The 13,078-nt window shown below is 37.7% G+C and overlaps 1 pseudogene; it reads left to right on the plus strand.

The window, feature by feature from the left end:
• LOC149255106 (homeobox-leucine zipper protein ANTHOCYANINLESS 2 pseudogene) overlaps nucleotides 1-13,078 on the plus strand; it is a 50,359-nt pseudogene that overhangs the window by 28,962 nt on the left and 8,319 nt on the right.

Genomic DNA, 13,078 nt, shown 5'->3' on the forward strand with positions numbered 1-13,078 from the left:
GGTTGAACTCATATGCCCAAAAAATATAGTAGGAATTAGATTTCTCCCTAAAACCAAAATTCAATTCTTACTTTATGTTTTAGGGTTAGGTTAGGGTTTATATTAGCTTCACATAATTTTTTCAACCTTAAGTAAGCTAGTTGCCTTGGTAATTGTGCATCTTTTTGATCTAAAACTACTATTGTCATAGTAATCTCCATAATCTAACATCCAAACAAGGCACACCATTTGGCATCTATTGTGAGAGGATAATCACACAAATATGAAGATACTACAAGAAAGGGATCCTACTTTGTCAATACTAGGATAAAGAAGAAACAAGATTACTTAATAAGATGCCTTTTCCATTTTTATTTGGCTAAGTCCTAGAGGTACACAGGGTGGATATTCTGGTCAACATCCCAAAATTTCCTACAAAAACAAATGGACAATCATCCACACGAATCTCTTTGTCAAATATTGATCAATGTATAAAACTCTTTGTCGATAATGTTGTGATTTAGTTTATTTTGTGACAAAATTATATGAGCAATAAGCTATAAGATACCTTCCCTACATACGATATGCATATATGGTATACTATGAATCTTTTGTCTCTAAATAAAAAAAAATCTTTTGCAAGTAGAGAACAACTAGAATTGGCACTATAGAGCATCAAAATTCTAAAATATAGTCTCATATCATGGTTCCCATGTGAATTTATTCTTCTTAGTAAGTCGATGTAGAGGGCAAGGTATATGAGAGAAATGGTACATTAACTTTCTATAGAAAATTTTACTACCCAGGAAGTTCTTCAACTATTTAAATGTAGTAGGACATGGCCAATTATTGAGCCTTTAATTTTACCAAGATTTGCATGAACTCCATTCTCATTTATGATGAAGCCTACATACTTTACAAGGTTTGGTCAAAGAATAATTTCTTCATCTTAGCTTACAACGTCTTTTAACAAAGCAAAATCCAACATTACCTATACATGTCGCATATGGGCTTCCCGAGTTTTGTTTTAAATCAAAATGTCAACTAGATATATTTCCACAAAGTACCCAAATGAGTCCTAAAAACATCAATGATAATGCTCTGGAAAGTAGCATAAGTGTTGGTAAGCCAAAAGACATCACCAACCACTTAAAAATATGAACTTAGGTTTGAAAGTAGTCTTCTAGGTGTCTTGAGGTCCAACATGAATCCAAAGATAGCCCAATGCCAAGTCAATCTTCATTATGAAATAAGTCCCCCAACTTTGATCTAGTAGATTTTGATCACGCAAAGAGAAAAATAGTTATTCACGGTTACCATATTTAGTGCCATGTAGTCTATGAAAAACCACCATTCACCCTATTCATTCTTGGGTATAATAAACATAGGAGAACCATGAGAGGAAGAGTTGGGCAAAGTATTACCTTCTTCAAGTAACTGCTTAGTTTTCTTTTCAGTTTTTTCACTCCCAATAACAATAGCCTTATAAGGAAGTTAATCGGGTAGATCATGGAAAAAAATAGAATGATGAAATGCCCACATGGGTAGAAGCCCCTTAGATTCTTCAAAATAATCTACACATGGATCTAGGAGGGATTTCGTAGTAATAAAAATATTGATGGCATTGTCTTCTTTCACTTTTCAAACCACAAAGCGCCATAGACTTATACAAATTAATCTGATTAACAATGGTTCTTCTTGAAAGTTCCAAAGAAGTCATTTTTTTATATATCTTATTGATCTTTTGAAAACCATAATAAAATGTGTCCTTAGAATACTTCTAATATTACCAAGGAGTAAGTCACAATAATCAGTCGGTGTGGAGTCACAATCCACACAATCCATTGATGGCTCAACAACAAAAGTAACCGAAAATTTGAGTCACACAAAGGTAGAGTATCTTGCTTCTTTGAACCATGTAATACCGTAAGGATTTGGATGTGCCAAAGTAGGGCATTGAATTTCTTTCAACTAGAGGATGAGAAAAAGGTTTCTTTTGATTTTTATTGTCTATAACCATCCTAGGAAACAAGGAATAAACCATTTTCTGATCACAACCATATTAATGTATTGTATTTAGCATACATCCATCATTCCCTTGCATTTAGGTTGAACTCATTATATTACTAGTTCAAAGCATAAGAAATCACAGTTTGCTAAGAGTTGATGCATTTTATAAACCATCAATGGCCCATTGGTGGAAATTAAGTACTGAAATGTCAAATGCGGAAATTGGCTAGCAACCTTTATGTTGTAAGAAGTAAATGGCTCATTCTAGGCACATCAATCCTTCCATTAGGTAAGAATATCAATGTTGTAAATACATGCCTTTTATGCAGCCTCTTTGATTTTTGTATATATGTTTTTGGGGAGGCATAAAGGGTTGCATGAGTAAAAATAAAATGACAACTAGGGAGAAGAAAGTATCGTTAAAAAATTCATATTTTCTTCTCATTAGGGAGACTTGGAAATTCTAAAGATAGGCATCACGTGTTTGTGGGCTTTCAATGTAGTGTGACCAACAGCTATTGCAACTTTTGAAGTAGAGATGACCATAAGTGGCCCTAACCATATAAATGAGAACTATCGAAGTTGATTTGTAATGAGTCAATATTCATTCCCTAACAGTGAGAGACTCTGTTTGGGCACAAATGCAATACATAAAGGTTATATCCCCTAAAGGTAGACTAAGACTGCACAAAAAATCAATTTCTCTATAGTGGGTTTTCATTGTGTTAGATTCTCCTGATATAGGAATGAGTCCTTAACATTGGTTTCAAGTATTTGGCCAATAGGAATGAGTCCGTTTTGATGCATCGTTTTAAGTATTTGGCCAATACGCTTTGCCATTACTTGGATGTAGGTGAACATAGCATTCATTGCCAATGATTATGGGCCAAATATTAATGGGACAGTGTAAGCCACTACTTTTAAATAAGAATTATTCATTTTACTCGCTTTACTTATAGTTCTTTATGGGGATTTGGTGCTAGACAACAATGAAATAAGAATCAAAGGATATAGGTATCCTTAGGGTTCACTATTAAGAATGAATGATTCGATTTGTTCGATTTCCTTACATCTTGAGGGATATATATATATATCAATTAAACCAGTTCCATCTCTATAGATAATGAATATATCCAAAGATGAAGACAGGGAAACCAATAAATGAGCATAGCCTCTAGTATTTTCCATGATTCTTAGCACGTATGCAATCACAGGTTGTGAGTACCCCACCTTACAGAGCTCTAAGGAGTTGAGATTCATTTTTTTATCTTTAACTCTATCTTAATATGGATAGATCCACACACCATTCTTACTTCAACACATGATATTAAAAATACTCACAACAACATAGGTCACTCTTCCACAAATAAATTAACTGGTTTTTCTATACTTGACAGATCACCCATCATGGCTAAAATGTGTAGAAAACCTTTCAGTCCAGATTGTCCATATATACACAACTCATTACTTATTAGAATATAAACATAGAATATAGTCTGCATTCTATATACACATAGTTCATTGCATAAATATACACATGTTTGGGACCTTCCATTAACATTGATCAACAACCCTACTCTAAAAAGGTATGAACAATCAAGTAAGCTAATGATCAGAATCTTGGGGGGGTAGCAAGATCTGAGTAATTGTCACACCAGGAAAAGAATGAAAGTAAACCCAAACCAGAAAATAATTTAGTAACTAACTTTTATTAGATCAACAAATGATTGCTGCAACTACATTATGCTATATGATCTGTCCTCTTATAAAAAGAGGTTGTTATTTATAACATTGTTTAGTTATATTACCATTTAGGGGAAAATACCATGGGTAGATTTCCATTCGGATCATTAGCATGGATACCATGGGCGGATTTCCGTTCAGGTCATTCCTCCCTTCTTAGGAAGTAATGGTCCCCATTGCATGAAGTTCCCTCGGGAGAAGCTTTTGTCAAAGATGAGTTTTGGATGACCAATTGTTGTCGAAGACAAGGGTTTTGGGTGGTTGACCCATAACCAAGGATTTTTGGATGACCCGTAACCATGATGCACGAAGATTTAATGATAGAGACACCCTGTAATTCTTGTGAGCCAACTATGAGATTGCCAGTGTGTGGATAAGAAAATGGATTTCATTGGAAAGGGTTTTGCATGGTTGACCCCTAACCATGATGAACGCAAAGCCGAGGATAGAGATACCCTGTAATGTTGGTGAGCCAACTGTGAGGTGGAAAGTGTGTGGCCGAGAAAATGGAATTCATTGGAAAAGGGTTTTGTGTGGTTGACCCATAACCATAATGAATGAAGAGCTGATGATAGAGATACCCTGTAATGATGGTGGGCCAACCGTGAGGTGGATAGTGTGTGGCTAAGAAAATGAACTTCGTTGGAAAATGGACTTCAGGAATAATGATTTTTGAGGGCTTGCTAGAAAAAGGTTCCATTAGAAAGCCGATATCTGCTTCTGATCACAACATGGCTTTTGGAGCAATAGCTCAATATCATTTGGTTTCTCTTGGTGTCATGCCTTTGTGCAGACCAACAAAAATATTTACACTTCTCTGGGCCTCTCACTAGCCTTGACGAGTGGAATCGAAGGGCAAGGCAAGGTTGGAGCAAATTTTGGTGAGTGTGAGCAAGGAAAAAGCAAAGACAAGGAGTATGAGAGTAGATCTGATAGTGATGATATGGATGGTGGATCTGGAGATTACCACGATGCAACAAACAATCCCCCTTGCAAGAAATGATATCACAGACACACTCTTCAACATATTCAAGAATTGGAAGCACTTTTCAAGGAGTGCCCACATCCTGTTGTTCTTGGTGTGATGTCCTTTGAAGAGAAGCAACTTTGCATTGAGAATGCCCACTTAAAAGAAGAGTTGGATCGATTGTGTGCACTAGAAGGGAAGTTATTTGGCAGACCCATTCCTTTAATGCCATCTGTTCCATTCATGCCGAAATCATCCCTAGACCTTGGATTCGGTAGCATGCCCACTTCGTTGCCCTTAGCTAGCGCAGACTTGATGCACGGACCTGTTGATGCTCGAACATGAAATATAATAGGTATTGAGAGGTCGATGTTGGTTGAGCTTTATTTGGCATCCATGGAAGAGTTGTTTAAGATGGCTTAAGCAGATGAAACCATTTGGATTATGAACCTGGATGCTGGTAAAGAAACTCTCAACTATGAAGAATACATGTGCCAATTCCCTTCCATCATTACGCCAAAACGTATAGGCCTTGCCACTAAGGCTACTAGAGAAACTGGCATGGTGATCACAAACAACTTGAATCTTGTTGAAACACTCATGGATGTGGATCACTGGAAGGAAATGTTCCCCAGCATGGTATCCATGGTAGCCACAGTCGATGTAATATTGAGCAGAATGGGCAGGTAAAGGAACAGTGCATTGCAACTGATGTATGCAAAATTGCAAGTTCTTTAACCGTTGGTTCCTGGTTGAGAAGTTTACTTTCTTTAATTCTACAAACAACATGTTGAGGGTGTATGGGCAGTGGTGGATGTATCTGTTGACGGCCTTCGAGATAATTCACCTGCAGGATTTATGAAATGAAGGAGGTGTTAAAATAAGATAATCACTACTGCATGAGGAGTTAGCTAAAAATAGAGAGTCAGTTAACTGAGTGATTGCATGAATGGGTGTTAAAGTGTTGAGTCAAGTCGAGTTAAGTGATAGACAACTTTGAGTGTGTGATTGCATGTAGTTGCATGTCAAGATATTTTAGGCAATTAGCTAGTTGGAAAAGGTTTAAATATTGTTAAATAATGAATCCATACATGTGAGGATAGTTTTTAGAAGAGGAGGAATGACTTGTTAATGAGTTTTGTGAACCCAACATTTCGGACTACCATGTGAGTCCATCATTAGGGGATGCGACAATAGATCTTCTCAGATGTTAATGATATATCATTAACATCTGAGAAGATCTATTGTCGCATCCCTTATCATTAACATCTGAGAAGATCTATTGTCGCATCCCCTGATGATGGACTCACATGGTAGTCCGAAACGTTGGGTTCACAAAACTCATTAACAAGTCATTCCTCCTCTTATAAAAAGGTTTAAATACCCTTCAACAGGTTCATTATAATCATCATATTTTGTGTGATCAATAGAAGAGTAGCCACTCATGTTTTATGTGTGAATTGTGTTTTGTATCCTCTGCCTTTCCAACAAATTGGTATCAGAGCGAGTTTTAACAAATTAAATTGCAAACTCTGATCAAGAAAGAGCATCCGCTGAAGCTGCAGTCTACAGAGTCCCACTGTGTGAAGAGTATCAAAATTTTTTTGGCATCATAACCACCGCCGTGAGCAATAGAGTTGCGGTCTTTGAGTCACCTTATAAAACCACAATAGAGCCAAAGAGGTAGAGAGCCTACAGCCATAGCTTGCAGTGCCAAAGTGTGTGAGGAGAAGTCACGGGAAAAAAATTCTGCCCCGGCGTCCGCAACTGTCATCAGTCCTCTGAGAATCGATAAGGCCTCGATAGTTGCGACGGACTCCAAGAAAAGTCAACACAACAAAATAAACTTGCTCTTTTCGAAAAGTAAAGAGTAGGGTATATGTGAAAACTAAGTTTGAGATTTATTGCATGGATAAAGGGCTTTTATTAATTGGTTTATGAAGATCTATAAAAGGATTTTTTTTTAAAGGTGCAATGAAAAGTTGTTTTAAGTTTTTTCAAGTGTTTTTTTAAAGGATTTTGAAAAAAAAAAATTAAAGTTTTTTTTTTTGAAATAGAAAACTTAAAGTTTTTAAAAGGGGTATTTAAAAAAAAAAAAAAAAAAAAAAAGAGCTTTGCAAACCTTATTAAAGGAGAAATTTTTTAAAGTTTTTTTTGAAGAGAATTATTTTTTGGAGAAAAATGGCTTTTTCAAATTTCCAGCCCCAGTTCCCACCATTTACAGGAAAATATTATGACGTGTGGGCCATCAAGACAGTGACCACGTTGTAGGCACATGATGTTTGGGATTATGTCAAGTTTGGGTTTTCAGAACCTATGAACGAAGAAGAAGAACAAGCTCTCAGTAATGCAGAGAGGGAACAATGGAAGAAAGACAAGAAGAAGAATGCATATGTAATGCAACTTATTCAACAGGGAGTGGACCTAGCAGTGTTCTAGAAGATTATGACCACGTCTTCAGCAAAAGTAGCATGGGATACTTTGGTGACAAACTATAAAGGTATGGCCAAAGTCAATATTGTTAAGTTGCAGAATACTAGGAGAGTTTTTGAAAGTCTGCAGATGAAGGAGACAGAGGACATCGATTCTTTCATGAATTAGGCCATAACTATTGTAAATCAGTTAAAGATTTATGGTGAAGATATAAAATATCAAAGAGTGGTTGAGAAGGTCCTCCGATCGTTGTCTACCAAATTTGATGTTGTGGTAGCAACCATAGAAGAAGCCAAGGATTTAGCATCATTAACAGTTGATGAGCTGATGGGATCACTTCTATCTCATGAGGCAAGGATAGATAGAAATAAGGATTCCACTTTAGAGATTGATTTCAAAAGTTAGGTTTCTATTTCAAGAGACAGAGGTCGCGACAGAAGTAGGACGAGAGGAAGAGGACAAAGCGGAAGATATGGTGGTTAGATAGATGACCGAGAAGAGCATGAACATGCAAGTGGAAGAAACTACAAAAGCTTCAACAATAATCAAAGAGTTGACAAATCAAAGGTGAGATGTTATTACTGCAATAAATTTGGTCATTATGCTCTTGATTATAAGAAGAAAATCGCTGATCAAGGGAACCAAAGAGCTAATGTCACTATAGAGAGTACTAACTCCATGTTCCTAGCTTGCCATACCATGCATGAACCTTCTGCTAGTGTGTGGTTGTTAGACAGTGGTCAAAGTAACCATGTGATAGGCAACAAGGATTTGGTTGCAAATTTTGATCAATATGTGAAAACAGAGGTAAAGTTGGGGACTGACGAGATTGTGGAAGTAGATGGCAAAGGAGTGGTCAACATTCTAACCAAGTAGGGGGAGCCAAACACAATCTCAGAGGTATATTATGTTCCTAGTATTAAACATAGTTTGTTAAGTGTTGGTAAATTGACTCAGAAAGGATACAGAGTTATCTTTCAAGGTCAAGAAGTTGTTATATATGACAAGCCCCTAAGCACGCAGCTGATAGCAAAGGTGTAGATGACGAGGAACAGAATCTTTCCTCTAATTTTGAATTACAGTGGTCAGGTGAGTTCTTTTACAGTTGCATTTTCTGATGATTATTGGTTGTGGCGCTTTCAATTTGGACACTTGCACTTTTCTGGTTTAAGATTGTTGCAACAGAAACAGATGGTCAGAGGATTGCCTCCCATCAAAGAGCCTGCTAGTACTTGTGAGTGTTGCATCTTGGGAAAACAACACCATGAAATTTTTCCAAAGGGAGTTACATACAGAGCAAAGTAACCTCTTGAGCTAGTGCATACAGACTTGTGTGGACCTATGAGGACATAGTCGATTGCTGGAAGTTTCTACTTCCTCACTTTCATTGATGACTACAACAGAAAGACTTGGGTTTACTTTTTGAAGCAGAAGTCTAAAACTTTTTCAAAGTTCAAATAATTCAAAGCCTTAGCAAAGAACCAAAGTGATTGACAGATCAAGGTATTGAGGTCAGATCATGGTGGAGAATATGACTCAAAGGCATTCCATGATTACTGCAAACAACATAGGATCAGAAAATTTACAACTAGGTACACACCGCAGTAGAATGGTGTAGCAGAGAGAAAGAACAGGACAATTATGAACATGGTAAGAAGCATGTTGAAAGGCATAAACTTGTCTAATGAGTATTGGGCAAAAGCAGTTGCATGTGCTATTTATGTGATCAACAAATCTCCTACAAAGAGTGTGATGAACAGAGTACCAGAACAATCATGGTCAGGTATGTATTGTAGCGTATCTTATCTCAGAGTATTTGGATGTGTAGCTTATGCACATGTGCCTAAGGAATGAAGAGGAAAATTGGATGATAAAAGTGAAAAATGCATATTCATTGTTTATAGTGAGCAACAAAAGCTTACAAATTGTATAACCCTGTCACAAAGAAGACCATAATTAGCAGAGATGTTGCGTTCAAGGAACAAGAGTCATGGAATGGAACTGTAGACAAAACAGATGATGCACAAGTGCCACTAATGGAAGAAGATGATGTAGTAGAAAAGGAGCAGAAAGAATCATAGGTGAAGACACCAAACAGAAACAAACCAACAAGGACTCCAAGAGTTTTAGAGCAACATGGATCTTCAAGCAGATCAACAAATGAATATTCTCCTAAAAATCAATAAAGTGATGAACCAAGCAATGGTAAGAGAAAGATGAGAAGTTTGAAAGATATTTATGATTATTTGGATGCTCAAATTTTGCATTGTTGTCATTCCAACCTTCTTCATTTGAAGAAGCAAACAAAGATGAAAATTGGGTGCAAGCCATGGATGAATAAATTGAAGCTATTGAAAAGAATGACACATGAGATTTGGTTGATTTGCCAAAGGACAAAAATCTCATTGATGTGAAGTGGGTGTACAAGACAAAGTTGAATGAGAAAGGTGAAATTGACAGATTTAAAGTAAGACTTGTAGCAAAAGGATTCTCGCAACAATCGGGAATAGAATTTGGAGAAACGTTTGCTCCGGTAGCCAGATTGGATATTGTGAGAGCAGTTCTAGCCACAACAGCTCAAAACAAGTAGAAAGTATATCAGATGGATGTGAAATCAGCCTTCTTGAATGGAATAGCCTCTAGGATATGAAGTTGAAAGCAATGAAGACAAAGTTTACAGGTTGAAGAAAGCGCTCTATGGACTGAAGCAAGCGCCTAGAGCTTGGTATAGGAGAATTAACAGTTACATGATCCAGAATGGATTTTGCAGAAGCAACATTGAGCCTACCTTTTACACAAAGGTAAATGAGCATGGATAGATTTTGATTGTTTTCTTATATGTTGATGACATGATTTTTACTGGTGATTTTGACATAGATGAATTTAAACCAGCCATGATGAAATAATTTGAGATGATAGATCTTGGTCTCATGAAATATTTTCTTGGCTTAGAAGTTGAGCAATCTAAAAAAGGAATTTTTATTTGTCAAAATAAATATTCCAAAGATTTGTTGAAATTATTCAGGATGGAAAACTGTAAACCTGTCCCTACACCAGTGGCAATAGGTACAAAGTTAAGCAAGGATGATGAAGGATCAAATGTCAATCCAACTTTATTCAAAATATTGGTTGGTAGCCTCATGTATCTCACAACTACAAGACCAGATATCATGCAAGGAGTGAGTTTGATTTCCATATTTATGGAGACTCCAAAGGACACAGATTGGAGTGCGGGAAAACGAATTCTGAGATATATAGCAGGAACTAGAGATTGTGGCATTATGTATGCAAGCATAGAAAAGAAGGATTTGATTGGATACACAGATAGTGATTTTGTAGGCAGTTTGGATGATAGGAAGAACACTTCTGGTTTTGTGTTCCACCTTGGTTCAGGTGTGATTTCATGGGCATCTAAGAAGCAGCCCATTATGACACTTTCGTCAGCAGAAGCAAAATATGTAGCAGCAACATCAAAAACATGTCAAACAGTGTGGTTAAGAAGAGTACTTGATGGACTCAAGCAAAAAAAACAAGGATCAACAACAATATATTGTGACAACACCTTAGCGATTTCACTATCCAAGAATAGTGTGTTTCATCAGAAGAGCAAGCATATTGATACTAGATATCAATTTATTAGAGAACTTGTGAGAAATGGAGAAGTTCACTTGAAGCCTTGTAAATCTAGTGATCAATTGGCTGATATATTTACTAAGTCATTAGCACAAGATGTGTTTGAGTTTCATAGAAGAAACTTGGGTGTTGTAAACCTAGCTGAGACATAGACCAGTAGGCATGTTTGAGTTGTCATGAGTTATGTTTTAATTTAGTAGTCGTAATTAAGGGGGAGTGTTAAAATAAGATAATTACTCCTGCACGAGGAGTTAGCTAAAAACAGAGAGTCAGTTAACTGAGTGATTAGATGATTGAGTGTTTGAGTGTTGAGTCAAGTCGAGTTAAGTGATAGATGACTTTGAGTGTGGGATTGCATGTAGTTGCATGTCAAGATATTTTAGGCAGTTAGCTAGTTGGAAAAGGTTTAAATACCCTTCACAGGGTTCATTGTAATCATCATATTTTGTGTGATCAATAGAAGAAAAACCCCTCATGTTTTATGTGTGAATTGTGTTTTGTTTCCTCTGACTTTCCAACAGGAGGTTTCCTTCTGGTTCTTTTTATTCAGAACATGCCCAATGGGTATTCCAAGGTGACATGGATAGAGCATATGAAGTATGATGATCGTGGAGCGCAGGATTTACTATTTTATGTTAAATTCTGAGATGGCCTTTGGAGCACATCACTGGATGGAAATTTTATAAAGTTTGTGTGAGTGTCTTTTTATTCTCATAGCAACAACAAACGTTCCAGCAAGAGATTCCACAACCATACCAACTCCAAATGGGCGTCACAACATGTTGAGACTTGCGCAATGCATGCATTGATCCAGGTGGATGTTGGTGGCCACCCACCTATCCCATTTGGACCCCCACAACTGTCTCTTTCAGCTTTTTCAGTTTCCTAAATTGTAGCATAGTTTACTATTTTTAGCAGTTTTTCGGGTCCTGAACTTCCGGAGCCGTTTTGAGGCCCTAAACGACATTTTTTGGGAATCTGGGGCAACATCGGTCCATGGACCGATGTTTCCTCCCAAAGTGGTAGTACTCGGATAGATCTTTCTAACGAGCTATCGTACGCGTCAAATGGAGATCGTATGCCAAAGTTACGACCCCGGGAAATTGATGTACCAATTTACCCAAACGGGGCCCACAATTTGGCGTTTCATCTTCTAAGGTTAGGTTTCGGGATGTGAAGGGTTTTCCATTGTTTCTCAACAATAAATAGGTCTTCGAGCCTCATTTTAATACAGTTCGGAACAGTTCAGAGGCATCTAGCCGCCACATCTCTTCTAAGAGATAAGCTACCATCGCCCTAGCTGGTTTCTTTCCATTTCTGTTTGTAAGCACATTTCAGTATTTTACAGTAATGAAATGAAGTATTATTTCCGTTGCATCTCAGTATTTATGGTTATCTCATCTTTGTATTTATGGTTATCTCTGTAATTTGTTGCGTCCCTGTTTAAATCCGGATCAGTGGTATCAGAGCGGTCTGCTTTTTCTCTGTTTTTCTTTGCATGTCCCCAACGAGGTCGGGATATAAGGAGTTAGGGCTTGAACTGGTCGAACCTTTGCAAGACCAGCCTCGCAAATCCCGACGGCCTCCCATGGTGGATGAGAAGAAAGACGAGGGGGCAGGAGATCCTATCAAAATCTTGCTCGAAGAAGCGCTCGAGCGGCAAAGGAATGCGATGATGGATAGCTTTGTACAGATCCTTCAGTAGCTACCCAGAGGCGACGCATCAGCTTCCAGCAGCTACTCTGGAAATGCCACACCGTTTAAGGTACAAATTAATTTTGAAATCCCCATCTTCGAGGGTCAAATAGACGCAGATGCCGTAGATAAATGGTTAAGTCTGCTAGATGCATATTTTTCTGTTCACAAATTTTCAATTCGGGAAAAGATTGTTTTCGCTCTTCTCAAAGCAGCCCCCCACGTCAAGGACTGGTGAGAAACCTACTGCGAGCAGAAGGATGAAAGTATAGGCTCACTATTTTCAGCCGCACCCACTTGGAATGACTTCCAGGATTCCATCAAGGAGCAGTACTACCCTGTTGGAAGCTATGAGGACAAATACATCAAATGGACCACACTACGGCAGGGACAAGACCAAGATGTGCCAGAGTTCACAAACATTTTTCATACCCTTCACACACAGTTGGGTATCAAAGATTCTGAGCTGCATCTGGTACTCAAATACTGCGGCTGCCTACACAAATACATCTAGGAAGAGATGGGGTTCTTGAACATCCCCTCACTCGGCACAGCATACCGATACGCTGTCAAAATCGAGCAAAAGTTCAAACAGAAGAAGCGAGACTTTGGATCTGC

This window comes from Pinus tabuliformis, chromosome 7 (genome assembly GCF_031772625.1).
Source record: "Pinus tabuliformis cultivar Carrire ecotype Pingquan chromosome 7, CPIR1, whole genome shotgun sequence".
Lineage (NCBI taxonomy): Eukaryota > Viridiplantae > Streptophyta > Pinopsida > Pinales > Pinaceae > Pinus > Pinus tabuliformis.